Source organism: Herpailurus yagouaroundi, unplaced genomic scaffold (assembly GCF_014898765.1).
Source record: "Herpailurus yagouaroundi ecotype Mexico unplaced genomic scaffold, PumYag 253, whole genome shotgun sequence".
Classification (NCBI taxonomy): domain Eukaryota; kingdom Metazoa; phylum Chordata; class Mammalia; order Carnivora; family Felidae; genus Herpailurus; species Herpailurus yagouaroundi.
Genome location: NW_024412470.1, coordinates 7,174,646 through 7,192,628, shown reverse-complemented (window position 1 = coordinate 7,192,628; position 17,983 = coordinate 7,174,646). Strand labels below are relative to the sequence as shown.

The 17,983-nt window shown below is 48.6% G+C and overlaps 1 long non-coding RNA gene across 1 annotated transcript in view; it reads right to left on the bottom strand.

Annotated features, from left to right (window-relative positions):
- Nucleotides 1-17,983, bottom strand: part of LOC121020893 (uncharacterized) — a 51,360-nt gene that overhangs the window by 14,692 nt on the left and 18,685 nt on the right. Inside the window, exons 3-6 of the long non-coding RNA XR_005786340.1 lie at nt 16,805-16,887; nt 14,342-14,668; nt 13,702-13,796; nt 9,477-9,670 (exon numbers count right to left, since the gene is read on the bottom strand). This is a non-coding gene — a long non-coding RNA (uncharacterized LOC121020893). The remainder of the gene's footprint in view (nt 1-9,476; nt 9,671-13,701; nt 13,797-14,341; nt 14,669-16,804; nt 16,888-17,983) is intronic.

Below are 17,983 nucleotides of genomic sequence, written 5' to 3'. Positions count from 1 at the left end.
CCCTCGTGGGGCTTCCGTTCTAGTAGCAAAAACATACACAGGTGCACAAACATGATAATTACAGACCGTGAGAAGTGCCAGGAAGGATTGCCAGGGCGCGACACTCAGGACGGCACCAGGGACATCCCTAGGGTGGCGGGAACGTCTCTCTTAGAAGGTGACGTCTAACCTGAGACCTGAACAGTGGGGAGGGAGGCGGACAAAATTTGAGACGGAACTCAAAGCCATGCATTGTGGTGGCCATGCTATTGTCATCCGCAGTTTACACATCAGGACACCGGTGCCCCGGAAGATGAGCCAATGTGCCCAGTGGCAGGCAACCGGCCGATGTGAGTGACACCAACGCATGCTTTCTGTTACCTTCCCCCCCTTGGGGTCCTTGTACCTTCTCTCCCGAATCGCAGAAGGCACCTGGAAAGCAAGCTTTGGAGTCTCCGTACGCAGGTGTTACATGACCCTGCTTCGAGATCTGTGTCCAGCCCCGGTAAGGTGGACGTGCGAGGTCCTACGACTACATGCACGAGGAAGGTCAAGGCTGCTCTCTTTTCTCCAGGTTCTTGGAAGACAAGCCAGGGTGTAACGCACCGCCCGGGCATGACATTTGAGAGAAGTGCAGAGCAGGGAAGGGGGCTGAGGTCAGCGTCCTTGCTCCCAGAGCTCTGCGGTGAGCTGGCCCCGCAAGGACAGGGTGGTCTGGCCAGGCACGCAGGAGGGACCCAGTTCACTCCAGGCACCGTGTGAGCTCAGGCCGGAAGCTGCCTCTTCCAGAAGAGACCGAGGGGCTGCAGGAGGCTGCCTGGAAAAGCTGCCAGAGCTCTCCGTGACCCCCACCACACGAGAAAGCGGAAGCATTGGTCCAGGACCCTGCGTTAGTCCACCGGTTGACATTTTCTGACCGTTTAAGTCACAGGTCCCGAGTACTGGACGAGTCGCTGTGGGGGCATTCAAAGAGCACAGGACCATGATCTCAGTGGTACAGGACTGGCAAACCTCCTTGGGGAGAAGTTCTCAAGGCTCTGAGTCAGCTGGAGAGCACTTGTGCCCAGCCACCAGGCAGCACATTGAAAGCCACGTGACACAGGCAGGCGAGGCTGTGAGGGAGGGCTTCCTGGAGGAGGTGGGGCATATGTGTGTCAGGTTGGAAAGGTGGCGAGAGAGCCACATTGGCAGAGAGGTGGCAGGAAGGACACTTCCAGTAATGGACATGCCATTTGCCAGACCACAGAGAAAGGCCAGGTGAGGGGCAGACAGGGAGAGCACAGGCACGGAACTAGGGACGCTAGGATCCAGCGGGTCAGGGAAGAGGGACTCACTGAAGGTTCTTGAGCAAGGCAGTCACAGGGTAAAATTCTAATAGCCATTCCTCACTTGCGTGCAACACTTTGAAATATTCGGGTTCCTCCACATACACGGTTTCTCTTGATTCTCACAACCACCCCATGAGGGACGAAGCTACCGCTGCCTCTGTCGCTGAAGAAATGGGTGAGAAACGTTGGAAAGACATGCCCATCATCACAGATCTGAGGGAAGGGGCCAAACCCGGAGCCCCACCCCTCGGCCTGTGTAGAGGGGGGAGCAGGGCAGCCTGGAAAGGGCACGGCTTCTGAAACCAGACAGATCTGAGTTCCAATGCTGACACTGCTGGTCACCACTAAGCTGTGTGGCCTGGGACCGACTATCAACCTCTCTGAGCCTCAGCTTTCTTCGTCTTCAAGCTAAGAACAACACTACCTTAGAGAGACGCAGGTGCGTTGGGAGGCGGAAAGTCACGACGGCCTCTGGCACAGCACGGAGGTCCTACGGGTACAAGTCGCCCTCCTCTTTCTCCGCTGCTCCCCACTCAGGTCCTAAACAAGCCAGGTCATTACCCCAGCTTCCCTCTGTCCCTCAGCGGGACCAGCGAGGCTCTGGGGGCAGGTCGTTCTGGCCCCATGACCAAGCGGCACGGTTCTGCATCCCGCCTTCTACAAGGTCACGGCCGGCCCGAGACACACAGGGGCATCACAGCAGCTGGAGGGCACTGAGACCATCAGACAAGTGGGGAGGGGGGAGGGGGAGGAGGGGGAGGGCGCCGGGGCGGGAAACAGCTGGAACACAGGTCTGAGGAACCGTATAGCACACTTTTTCCACTGCGCCTTGATACAACAGGCCCAGATTTGGTTTAATTTTTTTTTTTTTTTAACAAAACAAACAGGATCTGAAATAACAGCCCACACAAACGACTTCTTAGAAACCTCACCCTTGACTTATCGTTGGGAATAAAAGCAATTTTTTATCCTGGCCAAGCTCTTTATTCTTTTTGGAACATTTTCATATACATTATTTCATTTGATCCTCAGGACGCTGAAAGGGAGACAGGCAGGCTTTACTGTTCCCTTTGAACAGATGAAAAATCCATGGCTTGGCGTGAGGGGGGGGGGTGCGGGTAGAGCTCCCCACTCACTGCCCGCAGCGCCCTCTCCTCGCTCGCTCCGTGCGCGGCTCAGACTCCACATCCACCCCTTGATAAGCCCCGCTCTGATGCCTGAAGCCCTCCCCCGTCCCATTCAGCTACTGAGTCATCAGGCATGCTCACGGGAGCCTCGTACAACTGGAGGGCATGACGGAGCAGTTTTGAAAAGAGTCAGCCGCCCTGGACACCGCGGGCAGGTGCACTACACTCCCCACCGTACCGTCGAGGGTCCCTAACCCACCACCCTGCCCAGGAGCCCCTTCCTCACTGCTCCAACCACCCCTTCCTACCCTCTGTCAACCTGGGACCCTCAGAAAAGCAGAAGACTGCTTTAGAGTCAGGTCGCCTGAGGGCCAAGCCTCTAGCTTCCGCTTGAGAATTTCGGTAAGTCCGTCCGCCCCTGGAGCCCCGCTCAGCAAGCCTAAGGAGAGGCGAGGGCTGCTGACCCAGGCTGCCGATTGGCTCATACGTACATACGACCTGCTCCCCAGAGGCAGAGAGCAGCTCGGGATGAGAACAAATGAACACAGCTGAACCACTGTGGGCTCTAGGCACATGGGACGTCTCAGTGAATGCAACTGACAAAGTCCCCTGGCTTTGCTTGGCCTCTGTTCTAGGGAGGGGAGACGGCAAAGCAAAAATGAGTGCAACCAACCCATGAACGAAGAGGCAGGCTAGGTGCTGTGTGCTATTTGAGAAAAGAGTATTATAGGGTAATGGGGATGGAGGTGCCGGGAAAGACAGGGAGGCGTGCAGGTTACTATTTTAAATAAGATTGCCATGAGTTTCGTTGAGAAGTTGACGTTTAAGCAAAGATCCGAAGGAAGAGGGGAGTTTGCATACGGATATCTGGAGAAAAGGCTTTCCAAGCAGAGGGGACGGCCAGAGCAAAGGCCCTTGGGAACAGGGAGGAGGCAAATGTAGCTGGAGCAGAGGACGCGGGGGGGGGGGGGGGGGGAATAGTAATAGATGAAGTCAGAGAGGGAACAGGGCCAGGTTCTACAGTCACAGAGGGTTTTACAGGACATTGTAAGGATTCTAACCTTTACTCTGAATTTGGAGGCTTTTAAGCAGAGGAATGAAATGACTTAACTTTTAGCACTATCACTCCAGCCACTCTACTGGGGACAGAAGGTACGGGAGCGGGCAAGGGGGACACCTGGGACACCAGTGAGGGGGCTGGTGCAGAAATCCTGGTGAAAGGTAATGGAGTTTCAACATGGCGGCAGCAATGGAGATGGGAGGAAGAGGCCCATACCAGCCATGTTGGAAAGGTAGAGCTGACAGGACTTCCTGATAGGTTAGGTGGAGGGTTAGGGCCGGGAGAAGAGAGGGTGTAAGGTACTCACCAGGGCCTGGGCCTGAATAGCTGGGAGAGTGGGAATGCCATCACCTGAGGGGGCAGGACTGTGGGGAAGCAGGTGGGCATGAGGGATGCGGGGCTCGGGTTTAGATGTCCACTGGATGTCCAATGGAGGGAGATGTTGAGGTCACATGCCACTGAAGCCAGCTGCTGTGTCCTTGCTGATAACAGCCAGTCAGCATCCACTGCCCCGCCCCCAGAGCAGCTGGGCCTCGAGGACAGCTTACCCGGCAGCCTCATGCTGTGGTCACTGGGCACCCAGCTTTCCAGGCCGTGCCCCATGGACGGGTCTCTGTCACAAGGCAGCGCTGAAGGTTCCGAGGCTCGTGGCACAAAAAGCAGCCTCAGGGAAGCATTTTCAGACCAAAGCTGATGGCGTCCCAGAAGTTAGCACGCTGTCCTTTCTGCCCACAACAGCTTTGTCCAGTAGAACTTTCTGCAGTGATAGAAATGTTCTGTATCTTTCCTGTCCAATGTGAGAGCCACTAGCCAGGTGTGGCTTTTGAGTACTTGAAATGTTGGGACGCCTGGGTGGCTCAGTCGGTTAAGCGTCTGACTCTGGATTTCAGCTCAGGTCACGATCTCATGGCTCATGAGTTCGAAACCGGAGCTGGGCTTTGCACTGACAGTGCAGAGCCTGCTTGGGATTCTCGGTCTTCCTCGTTCTCTGCACCCCTCTCCCTCTCTCTCTCTCTCTATCTAAATAAATAAGTAAAGTCAGAACAACTGAGAAATTAACTTTTTTGTTTTAATTTTAAGTAACTTAAATCTAAATAGTCATATGTGGCTACTGGCTACCATGTGGGACACCACAGCCCTAGGTGGTCCTTCCCACTCCACACCATCTAGCAAAACTGGGCTCATCCTTCAAGGCTTCATTCCAAGGTCTCCAACCTTCCTTCTGTTCTTGCGAAGAGACAGACCCCTCTTCGGTTCTCCTATAGTGCTTCATACGTATTTCTCATATGTCAGTATACAGGAATGATTTGGTTGCACGTCTACCCCTCAGTAGACTGCGGGCTTCCTGCAGGCAGGGATCTCTTTCTCGTCTCTGTAGTGCCTGGACTGGAAAACGTCTGGCACATAATAGGTGCTAAACAAATAACTGTTGAATGACTAGATGAGTGAACAGGTACATGCTTCACGCTTGTGCCCAATCTTTGTTTCTTATTTCCACTAAGCGTAGAGGAGTGTGGGAAAGGTCAGAGATGGGAAACCAAAATCCGTTCGATTTTCTCATGAGCCCCATCTTCCTCCGACAGCAGAGTGAGGGACAGAAAGAGCAAATGAGGTCAAGACCGGGTTCAGAGTCCACGGCCCCCATCTGCTGAAGCAAACTTGAAGGCATTGACTTCAGCAGAACGTCAGGGACTTCAATATTAGACCAAGTACCTACAAGGGAATTTCTAACTTTGAAGCCAAAAGAGGGGAAAAAAGGTTTTGGTCTTTTTTTTAATATAATTTATCATCGAATTGGCTTACATACAACACCCAGTGCTCATCCCAACAAGTGCCCTCCTCAGTGCCCATCACCCACTTTCCCCTCTCCCCCACCCCCCATCAATCCTCAGATTGTTCTCTGTATTTAAGAGAGAACAATGGTTTGCCTCCCTCCCTCTCTATTTGTAACTGTTTTTCCCCTTCCCCTCCCCCATGGTCTTCTGCTAAGTTGCTCAAGATCCACATATGAATGAAAACATATGACACCTGTCCTTCTCTGACTGACATATGTCACTCAGCATAATACCTTCCAGTTCCATCCACGTTGCTGCAAATGGCAGGATTTCATTCTTTCTCCTTGCCAAGTAGTATTCCATTGTATAGATATACAAAAAAAGTTTTTTTTAAACAGATAATCATGACAAAATCATTTTGAGTTGATAAGGTGCTGCATTTGATGCAGGCATTTTTGTCCATGAAAACTACATGATTTTCTGCTTTATAGTTTAGTGTCAAAAGCCATATTTGAGGCTTGTTCTTTAAATCAGCTCTATCTATTGCTGAGCTCAGTGGCTCAAACTGAATCACCAGAAGTGATGAAGCCAGGCTTTGGCACGCTGGCACCTCCAGGTCTGGGTCCCGGAGGGGCTTACTAAGTGTCTTTAAAGCTAACTGCAGGCCTGGGGCACGTGGGTGGCTCAGTTGGTTAAGCATCGGACTTCGGCTCTGGTCACGATCTCACACTTCATGAGTTCGAGCCCCTCGTCAGGCTCTCTGCTGTCAGCACAAAGCCCGCTTTGGATCCTCTGTGCCCCCCTCTGTCTCTCTGCCCCTCCCTGGCTTACTCTCTCTCAAAAATAACATTGGAAAAAAACTAACTGCAGGCCTGAGCTTTTCAGAGAGTATATTATTAAAAGTTTCATCTCTCTCTGCAAATAGTGTTTGTGTATTTCTGTGTGGAAGGCATGAGGGTTGTGGAGAGCACAACATGGCCCCTGTTCGTGAGAAGCTAACACTCTAGGTAAGAACTACAAGAAAAGTGATCTTGCGTCGGGAAGAAACATGGCTTAAGGGCTTTGCTGTAACTATTAGTTTGGTAAATACTAATTTTTCCATAGATCAGACATTGACTGGCAAAGACTCAGTGTCTCCAGATAATCAAATTAAGCCTTGAGAGGATGAGAATGAGAAGAGGGGGAAAAGAGAGAGTTGGAAAACCGAACAATGAGAAGGAGATAGAGATGACGGAGATGATGGAGATGATGCAGATGATGGAGATGGAGATGATGCAGATAATGCAGATGATGCAGATGATGGAGATGACAGAGATGGAGATGATGGAGATGATGCAGATGATGCAGATGGAGATGGAGAGTGGGAGATGGAGGGGGGAGGGAGGAGAGGGAGAGTTTGGGCCCAAGATGCCTCTGACCGTGGTTGTTTCCTCTGTTCCAAACAGCTGGCTGGGTGTTTGGAGTTTGCGATGACTCACCATGTAGGCGGGGTGCCGAGGGAAGAAAAGAGAAAGCCACAGAAGATGGGAACCCCCTTCGGGCCCCTTGGGGTGTGGCTCTGGCGTTCTGTCTCATGGCCTCACAAAGCCCAGCCTTTGGCACTCGGGAGCCATTTTATGAGGTGGTTTCAGAGTCCCCCCAAGTTCCCTGGGGGTTTCCCCTAGGACACAGGGACTTCAGTGTCCTTGGTTGTAAACCTAAGTGACCACACATCAAGACTGTCTAAAAAGGGAGCAGTGTTCCCTTGTAAAAATGGGGGTGTTAGCTTGAGTCTTCCTCCCAGAAGAGGAAGGGAGGAGGGAGCAGAGAGGACTGACCTGAGCACAGACGCTCATCTGGGAGCTGAACTGCAAAGCCCGACACAGCAGGGACTGTAAGGTCTTAGCTCCACGTGCAGGCTCAGTGGGTGCCTGGGCCTCGTGGACTGAATTCTGTCTCCCTCCCTGCAAACAAAGTCCTATCCCTAGTACCTCAGAACGTGACCATGGAAACAAGGCCTTTAAAGAGACGATGACGTGGGTGCCTGGGTGGCCCCGTCAGTTAAGCGTCTTACTCTCGGTTTGGGCTCAGGTCATGACCTCACTGTCTGTGGGTTCAAGCCCCACATCAGGCTCTGTGCTGACAGCTCAGAACCTGCTTGGGATTCTCTCCCTCCCTCTCTCTCTGCCCCCCCCTTTGTCTCTTTTCAAAATAAATCAATAAACTTAAAAAACATTTAAAGAGACGATGATGTCAAAATTGAAATAAGAGTGTTAGGGTGGCCATAATCCAATCTGCCCCACGTCCTTATAAGAAGAGGAGATTAGGACACGCAGAGAGACACCGGGGGGTGTGTGCCCAGAGGGATGGTGATGTGAAGAGACAGCAAGAGAGCAGCCACCTGCAGGCCAGCCAAGTGGAGAGTCCTCTGAGAAACCAACCCTTGTCAGCACCTTGATCTCGGGCTCCAGATTTCAGAACTGGGAGAAAATCGGCTCCCGCTGTCTGAGCCACCCAGTCTGTGGCATTTTGCCACAGAAACTCCACAGACTCATGGAGAGGGGATCGGAGTGCATCATGTGGTCTGAGGGAGGGGCCCTGGGAGCTCCTCCAATGTGGCACATGTCCTCCACTGGCCCTGACCCCAGACAGTCACTACAAGAAGCTGACGTTTGAGTTCTTCACATATGCCAGATTCTAGGCTAGGTTACTTTCTATTCTGTTACCTCACGTAATTGTTAATACACACCTGAGGCTTAAAGCAGTGAAAGGGCTTGGTTTCCCCAAGGTCACCCGCCTGGGACCTGCTGGACCCAGTATGGAAGCCCAGGCCCTCTGATTCCAGGGGCAGCCACACCCTCAAGCTTTTATTTATGTTTTTGTTTATTTATTTTTGAGAGATAGAGAGACAAAGCGGGAGCAGGGGAGGGGCAGAGAGAGATTGGGGGATGCAGAATCCCAAGCAGGCCCCAGGCTCCATGCTGTCAGCACGGAGCCCGACATGGGGCTTGAACTCACAAACCACGAGATCGTGACCTGAGCCAAAGTTGGATGCTTAACCAACGAAGCCATCAAGGCGCCCCTCTCTGGAGACTTTAAAAGCCAGGAATGTTAGGGACTGCATGCCACTCTGTCTTTCCAAAGTCCCAGGAACACAGTCACCCCTAACCGTCCACTGGAGTTTCTGTGTACGTATTGTGACACAGAGAAATCTTTATTAAGTCCTACTTCTATTTTTACTGGACGCTCTAAGCCAAACCCTTCTCTGACCACCTACGCTATTTAGTAGCTAGTTAAGAGCCATATACAACGCCAAAGATATTACTAAGGAATCATTTAAGAAAATGTTACATTGGACTCTTGCACAGTGGGATCTGACCTCCGGCACAGTCAGAAATCTACATAAAAGTTTTGATTCCCCAGAAACTTAACCACCAATAGCCTACTGTTGAGTGGAAGCCTTACCAATCATATAAACAGTCAACTAGTACATTGTTGTATGTTATACATATTGTATGCTGTATTCTTAGAAGACAGAAAAAAGAAAATATAATTAAGAAAATCATAACAAAAAGTACATTCACAGCACTGTGTTGTATTTATCAAGACAAATCCACATACTACGTGGACCCGCGCAGTTCAAAGCCATGTTGTTCAACGGACAACTGGATTGCTTTCTGGATATTAGCCTCCTTTTTTCTCCTTGGCTAAGTTTGCCAAGCCCAATGCTGTCTGGAGCTGCTTGTTAATATCTATTTTTAATGGGATATATTTATAATTGGATGTATTTATAACCTCTTCCTCATGGACACTTGCCTTCTTTCTGGAATCACAGAGGCATTTTAATGAATTGGCTATGACGGAGAAGAAGTGACTAGAAACAGGTTGTCTGTGGAGCTGGAGAGTCCTGACTACTCCTGTACCAGGCGCCTGATGCACCTTGTGAAGAAAGGTCTTCACCACAGCCATCTGGTTCCTACTTCCACACGAGATAGAGATAGATCACTCCCGGAAGGGACTGAGGACATCGGTTCCAAGGTTTGGCCAGCCAGTGCTGAAAGAAGCCTTCAGTGGAAATCCCTATGATTGAATTCTGCTTGACAAATATTTATTGTGTATCTATTACATGTTAAGCAGATTCGTTGTTTCAATACAGTGCTCTTAGCAAAATCCTACAAGCATCAAAACTGAAAGAAATCTTAGAGATGATGTGATTGGATTCCCTTACCTTAGAGCGGAGGGACACAATGCCTGGACAGGGAAAGCGACTTATCCAAGGTCAAGCAATAGGTTCTAGGCAGGCAGACGACCAGACTCCTCCTGAGTCCTGGGCCAACGGTCCTGACGTGCTGTGCGGCAGTCAGACCTCTGAGGGTATCGTGTCCAAGTTGGTTCACCACACTGTGGAAACCACGTGCACATCTGGAAAGGACCCATACAAAATAATAATAATAAGTAACTGAAATTGACAAGGGATGGAAAATTGATTTTTAAATTAAGTAGCGAAGATTCCAGCTGGACATAAGGAAGTACTTTTCAGCTGCCTGCATGATAAAATATCAAAATGAGCAACAACTCAAAGGAAAGCACGGGGAGAAATTCTCAGAAGGACAGGAGATAAGCATCTGTCTTTGATGGGTGAGGGGTCACCTGCTCCCAAACAGGGAGCAGCAGCAAATGTCTCCATTCCGGCCAGCTCCTAGGATTCCAAGTGCCTTCTATAGGACTCTGGCCAAGCCAACTACTGTTACTGAGCTCTGCATCACTGGCTCTACAATTTGTTTGAAGTTTCCTCTTAAAACCACTCCTTTACCCTCTTGGGTTTTTTTATTTCAAAAAAGTCTTCATTAAATGTATTTTTAAGGGGCCAGGGCAGAATCTGGAATGTCTGAATCTCGGGCTTTTGGGATTTTTTTTTTTTTTTTTTTTTTTTTTTTTTTGCCAGAAGTGACAATGCTGAGGGATTAGAGTCTTGGCAGTAACTACAGGCCCAGGCAAGCAAAAGGTCAAGTGCGGGGCAAAGTTAGTTGACAGACACCATAGATCTCGACAGGCAGGGTCCTGGAGATCAAAGCGGCATTATCAAGCACAGCTGAACTCTGACCTTAGAGCAAAAAGGCCACTTGCTTTCCACCCTTTTTACATAATCTAAATATAGGTCACCTGAAGTTCAGGATACACATCAGAAGCAAATGAGGGCAGAACCTTGACAGCAGCAGGGTTAGAGATGCAAGGGGCGGCCACTGCTCCCCCCACCCCGGCCTGTGGGGCCACATGAACACCCCAAAGTTACCCCGGGCACATCCATAAAGAAATTTAGTGCATCCAGGTGGCATCCACCCACAATGAGTTACCCTTGTGTCCTCCGGAACTGAGAAAGCACCAAACCCCTGGGTTATCAGGGGATCTATCCTTGCTCCTTTCCTGTTTCTGCAAAAGGCATCTCTGTGATGTCCCTAAATAAACCCCTCAGTCCTCTCCTGTACAAGTCCTCCTGGGACCCAGTTGGGTCTCGGGCTCTCAGCGAGGTCGAGCAGTGGTAAGTTACTCCATCCTGGTCTCCCTTGGTGCTATTCCTCACTCACAGACACTAGCACTGGACAACTAGCCTAACTGTTGCTCCATTTGGAACAAACCTCCATCGCTGTCAGACATGAGAAGGACAGACCCTCACATCTCAGCTAAAGGTCGCCTACTCAAAGTCAGGACAGAAGCACGTACATGATGACAGAGACACAGAGGAACACATTAGCATAATGGGCTTCCTCCTGTTCTCGGACACGTGTCACCTTCTGGGCTTTGATTTCACCTTTGGTGTTCAAAGACGTTGGCAAAAGTCCCAGATATTAGCAAAGGGAGGCCAACCTAACAAGAAACCCTACATGCTAAGTCCATTTGTTTGAAGCACCCCCCCCCGCCCCGCTCCACCTGCCAGCAAAGACATTGCAGAATTCACATGAAAACGGGCCCCTGTTCTAAGGGATCATAAAGTGGAGCCATTTCACTGGACCCTAGGACTGGTCCCGAAACCCCAACATCCTGCTGACATCACCTGGTTCTGAGTCAAAAGAGAGAAGATCGTGTAGACCAGAATTTTCCTACCTTCACAGCCTGTGCTGCATTAGGTTCCTGCTTACTTTCGCACCAGAAAAACATTAAGGAAAAATTTCGTGCTTCTCTGTCCTTCCTCCCCACTTCATCCCAGTAGAGAATTCTTTCTAGATGAAGGACGTATGTGCAGGCCAGCACATGTGTGCACACACAGAGCACACAAGTCACAAATACCCAGGCTAGAATTTGGCAGGTGGTCAAATCCTTTATCAAATGAACCATTTTCAAGAGATTCCTCAAGGATAACCCCACCAAACTCCAGGTAAACAGTGACGTACTCACTTGAATCACCAGGAAACAACCAGCACCTTGAGGGCAAGGATTCTGTCATTATTTGGGGATCCCTGCCACCCAACCCTGTGTCCTCACATGACAGTCCTCCAACAAATGTGTCTGTGAATGAATGAATGAATGAATGAATGAAACTCTCTCCCTTATTATGGAGACCATCTCCAGCTACAAGGAAAGGCTTATTTTCCCTCCTAAATTTCTTCAGGGCCATTTCCCAGCCCCCACCCCACCCCCAGTGCCCATGTCACATCCCTACATCTAAGAAACTGAAAATAGAAATTTCCAGAACAACAGTAGGATGCTATGTGGCTAGTTCATGCCAAAGCCAGCTTCTTATTTAGCAGTGCAATTCCACACCAAGTGTCTTCTCTTTATTGTGGTTTTACCATGAATTCAAAGCATAATGCCAAATGTAAGTTCAGAAAGCACCTTTTAAGAAATGAATTTTAGGGGCGCCTGGGTGGCTCAGTCGGTTAAGCGTCCGACTCTTGGTTTCGGCTCAGGTCACGATCTCAGGTTTGTGAGTTCAAGCCCCACATCGGACTCTGTGCTGACGGCATGGAGCCTGCTTGGGATCCTCTCTCTCCCTCTCTCTCTGCCTCTCCCCTGCTCACACACTCTATCTCTTTCAAACTAAATAAAAAAACTTTAAAAAAAGAAATGGACGCTTTTCTACACGATCCCCTGACAGGTGTTAATGTTTTTGTTCGGAGCCAGCTGCGTCAGACGCGGGCTCCTCTGCTGCTTCTCTATCGACGCTCTAGCTCCTGTTGCGAGAACCGTGCCTGGCGCTTGGGAGCCACTCAGGAAGTATTTCTCAATTTCACAGAATGAGTAAAGGTATAAATGAATGAATGGCAGGCTGACGTCTTCTGTGCTGCTGTGAGACTCTCCAGCCCTGGTGAGCCTCAAAGGCAGAGTCCCACGAGACGGGGCAGTGGTTGTTAAACTGCGGGATTACCAGTTTCCCAAGCCAGAATCAGGGGCTACCTACTCCTTCCCTCTCGTTTACCCACCTTCAAAAGAAAGACTCTGTCACTTATGCCTGCTCACCTCCAGGACCAGTTGTGAATGACTTAGTTCTCTGGGCTGGGTGAGACAGGAACTCAACTAGAATGATCTTATACAGAAAGGGTCCCTGGGCAATGCTGTGTCCTTCTCAAGAAGCTTGTGGCTTCTGTCAGGTGCCCTCCTAACACAGCTAGTGTGCCTGGCCCCTCAGGCCTGGGGTTGCTCATGGCTCCCCCTGTGACTCGCCATTTCTACGAGCTGCACCCCTCCCTATCGGTTTCCCTAAACCCTGCTTGTATCATGATAAACAGTCCCTTTATTAAATCCTATATACTTGTCAAGTACGAGCGTGCCTTGTCTTTCCTGCTGGGACCCAGACCCGTATATCCACGCTGGTCTCCTTCCTGACCTAAAGTAAACAAACCAAAAGTTCCCAGGTGTTTCTAATCACAGTTTCCTTGCATATACTAGTTATTCAATAAATATTTATGAAGGTAAATCATCAAGTCCTATCACCAATAACAAAACTAACCTCCATCTTTTCCAATTACAGGTCAGTAGATAATTTCCCTTAAATGTCAAAACTTCGGGTTCGAATACACAAGATTTTAAGAAATAAGAATCTCATTGTAGGGGCACCTGGGTGGCTCAGTCGGTTGAGCATCTGACTCTTGATTTCGCTCTTCTCTCTCTCCCTCTCTCTCTCTCTCTCCTTCTCCTGCTCTCCCCCACTCACTTTCTCTCTCTCTTCCTCTAAAATAATTTTTTAAACAACAGTGCTGAATAAATACCATTTAAAAAACAGAATTTCATTGTAAGTTGGTAAGCCATCCATTTCTTACTAGAATCATCGGTCTCCTGGACACATAACAAAAAAGTATTATGCCTGGAGTACTTTTATAGTAATCCCTGGACCCATCCCCCACATTCTGATTTAATTAGTCTGGAGTGGATCCCAGGCAATGCCAATTTTTTAAAGCTTCCCAAGTGGCTCTAAAGGGCATCTAAGGTTGCAAATCACCTTTCTTCACAGTACCTACCTTCTCCTTCCCAGGGGTGATAAATGTCTGCTTTACCCATAATGAGGTTGCAAAGGTGAAGAAAAGACTGCATGTACGACTGGAGGAAAGGATACCTAGGGAAGTATTTCAAAAAAAATTCCCTCTTAAACGTAAATTCATTGAATAAATAAAATGAATGAAATTGCAAATAGCACCAAGGTCACAGGGAAGAATCCAGAGCTCGGAGCCCTGTTTTAGTGTCAGCCCAGACCGCAAGCCAGACTCAGTGAGGAGATTCAGAAGTGTTCACGCTTTGGTCCCACCCCCATGGCCCCACCCCAGACTGACTGCTTCAGAATCTATGAGGTGGGTCCCAGGTGACAGTAGTGTTTTTTAATGCCCCAGGTGAGTCTAAAGTGGCCAGAGTTAAAGACTATTAGTCTAGACCAAGCAATTTTTTTTAACACCTTAGAAGTTACATCATAGATCATGTCATTCTTTTAACACAAGAAGAAATTCAAATATTTTCGTATAGAGACCAGCGACACCTTGAAATCTGGTCTAAATGTGATTAAATGGCATTGTTGGTAAGTCTAGCTAAGAATTTTTAGTTGCAATGGGCAAATATGGGGGGGGGGGTGCTGGACAGGACAAGACCAAAGCAAACCAGTAAGCGTACCTGGCTGCCTGTCATTAGTTGGTAACCAAATGTCCCAGAGGGTAACGCTGGCACGTGAGTCTGGATGTGCCCTTTGCCAAAAACCGGTAACTCTCCTGGACACATGGTCCCCAGATGAGGTGAGTTCTGTGAAAAATGTCTCTCCAGCAGATGTACAGACCACCAGCTACAGGTTTTCCATTAACACCATGAATCAAAGGAGTGTGCAAGGTTTCCGGAGGAGAAACAGAAGGCCAGCCTGCTGGCCAGCGATGGAGAAGCCGCAAAGGAGCCCACGTTCAGCTCAGCTGGCCCCAGACACAATAAGCTCATGCCAGCCAGACGCTCCTGTAAAAAAGCATCAGTGTATTACCAGTGATTAAATCCCTGTTTGCCTTCAAAGGAACTCATTTCTTAAAGCTACTTCGTAAACTTACATCTTGAAGTGTGCTTTTAATTTATGGCCAAACTAGAGTAAAGAGAAGCAACGTAACGTGGCACAAGAAGGCTCAGTGAGAGTCTTCTCTGGACAGTTCATTTCTTCACATGTCAGATTCGCCTAGCTTGGTGCTTCTCAACCTCGGCCGCACCGCGGAATGCCGTATCAGAACACGTGGATGTCCGGGCGGGGACCCCAGACATTCTGATTTGATTTGCTTGGAATGCAGCCCAGGCATCAGTATTTCTAGAATATTCACCAAGGGATTCCAGTGTGGGACCAGGTTGAGAAGCCCTGCAGTGGATGTCCCTGACGCTCCCCCTCCGGCCCCAGCCTTCTCCTGAGCAATTAGAAGAGGTGAGTAATCCACGATGGAGACATCCCAGAAGCCCGCTCGAGGCTAGCTACTTTGCCTCCTGCGAAGGCTACCATTTCTTTTTTTCCAAAATGAATAGAGCTCTCAATCGAGTAACAACAACAACAAAAAATCTAAGACATCTTTGAAAATAGGTTCCCCCACATGCTGTGCCTCTGCCATTTCTCCCTGGCCTGAGAAGATGTTCAGTGGCCCTTCCCATAGCCCGATCTCAGCACACACAAAGACCTGCCAGGTTGGGTAAGGGGTATTTGCAGCACATCAATAAAAGTGTTCTTGATTCCACCTCCGCCCTTCCCAGTGCCCCTTGGGCCTTCAGGCTGTGGGCCCACGTACATTTTCACAGTTGGCCTTAAAGGACTGATTCCCATTTTGGTTTGGATTTGTTGCCAGACGGCCCCACCCGAGTCCAATTTCCCATGTGCTGGCTGAACCACCAGCGTGGAAGAATATGCTAACATTCCAGAGCTGGAGCTTTGCCAGCCATGTTACATCAGGAGAACTGAGTCCACATCAGCCTTCCAGGGTCACTGTGCTCCCGCTGCCAGGAAGCCATCCTGGAAGCCCACAGTGGATGGCCCCAGCCCTTCATTTCACACTGTCTAGTCCTTGATTCCAGCTGTGGAGAACAAACCCAAGGAAGGGGGCGGGCTGGGGGGAGGAATCCAAGGAAGCACTCATTCAGGGCCAGATTCCAAAAGCAAGTCGTTAAGTAGAAGTTAACTAAATCAAACTTCTGGACACCGGTAAACTACAAAATTAAAACCAGGACAAATGTAGTTACGTCTAGACACTGGTCCGTCAAATCCAGGTTGTAGACTGAATTGTCCAGTTAACTGCTCTGACCTATACCTTTTTGCCCATGGAGACACAGCTTCCATATATTAAAACTCATCAAGCGTTGCTTTCCCACCTGAAGGCTGAAATGACAATGGAAAAACCACATCTGGCCAAAGTTTGATCTTTGGCTCAAGAAATTAGAGTGGTTTTAGTGGGGTAAATTTTACAGCCTGGAGAACTATTTTCAAGTTGCTACAGCTTTGCAAATTTGCAGTTTCCACCACCAAAATTTTCTCAGCGTGGGAAAGAATGAGGAGGGCCACCCAGGTCTTTATTTGGGAGTCGCCTGATGAGTTTGTACTTGCCCACAGATGCCCCGTTTTCAAGACAAAAATCCTACTTAATAAGAACATTTCTTGGGTTTTGGAATTATTCATCATTACGTTTCACCAGATCCTTCACACCAGAAGTAGAAACAAGATGGAGGCATGACGCCTGGGGAAAGGTCAGGGACAGATTTAAACGCGTCTCACTAAGCAAGTCAGCTCGTGTCCCTGCTATCAAGCTTCTATGCCAGCTGTCATCCACTATATCCTTACCCTGGCCCCACCCCTCCTCTGCCCGGGGAAAATGTCCAAAGGAATCTCCAACCCTACAGAAGAGTGAGCAAGGATTATTTCCAGCATTGGCCGCTTGGGTGACACAGGATGTGTCGTGCCACCTAGAAATACTGAGGCCAGGAATGGGCACTAGGTCACATTTGGGGAACACAGGCTGGTGATGTCACACTCTAGATTAGAATGTGGGGTGTCTGCGGACACTGTGTTATTGGCATCACCTGACGGTGTAGCTCGCAGGTGAAGAGCGTGCGATCTGACGTAAGACTAACCTTGGCTCAGCTCCCAAGTCCTCTGTTCTCTCAAGGGAGACCTTGAACAAGTTATGCAACTTTCTGGTCCTCAGTTTCTTCCTCTGTAAAATGGAAAAAGTCCACTTACTTTGTAGGACACATATGAAGATTAAGGCAGTGTAAAATGTTGAAACACAAAAAGGAGTCAAGAAATTATGGTTGCTTTTAGTATCCTTTATCGGCATCTAGAATGATGCGGCTATAATGAGGTCTGTCCACCTAACAGAAATGTTCTCAGGGCCTTATTCTGTGCATTGACTTAATTTTTTTTTCACCGAACAATTTTTGCCCTTCCAATTATACACCAAAGAGGGTACGTGGCACAAAGTGGAGGCATCCGCTAAAGCGAATGCAGAAATTACCTGGAAATCAAGTGAGAGACATGGCCTCAAATGGCACATAGGCCTGACTCAGGCCAGCAAGGTCAAGGCCAATGTGGCTCTATGAAACATCCTAACTAAGGATTTTTTTTTCTGAAATTTTAATTTTTTATACATATATATATATATATTTTTTTTTTATTCAAGTTAGTTGATATACAGTGTAGTATTGGTTTCAGGAGCAGAACCCAATGATTCATCACTTACATATGACACCCAGTGCTCATCCCAACAAGGGCCCTCCTGAATGCCCATCACCCATTTAGCCCGTCCCCCACCCACCTCCCCTCTGGCAACCCCCAGTTTGTTCTCTGTATTTAAGAGTCTCTTATGGTTTGCCTCCCTCTCTGTTTTTCTTTTATTTTTCCTTCCCTTCCCCTATGTTCATCTGTTGGGTTTCTTAAATTTCACATGAGTGAAATCATATGACATTTGTCTTTCTCTAATTTCACTTAGCATAATACACTCTAGTTCCTTCCACGTTGTTGCAAATGGCAAGATTTCATTCTTTTTGATCACCAAGTAATATTCCATTGTGTATATATACCACATCTCCTTTATCCATCCATTGGTTGATAGACATTTGGGCTCTTTCCATAATTTGGCTATTATTGATAGGGCTGCTATAAACAATATAGCACATGCACCTTCAAATCAGCATTTTTGTATCCTCTGGATAAATACCTAATAGTATAATTACTGGGTTGTAAGGTACTTCTATTTTTAATTTTTTGAGGAACCTCCATACTGTTCTCCAGAGTGGCTGCACCAGTTTGCA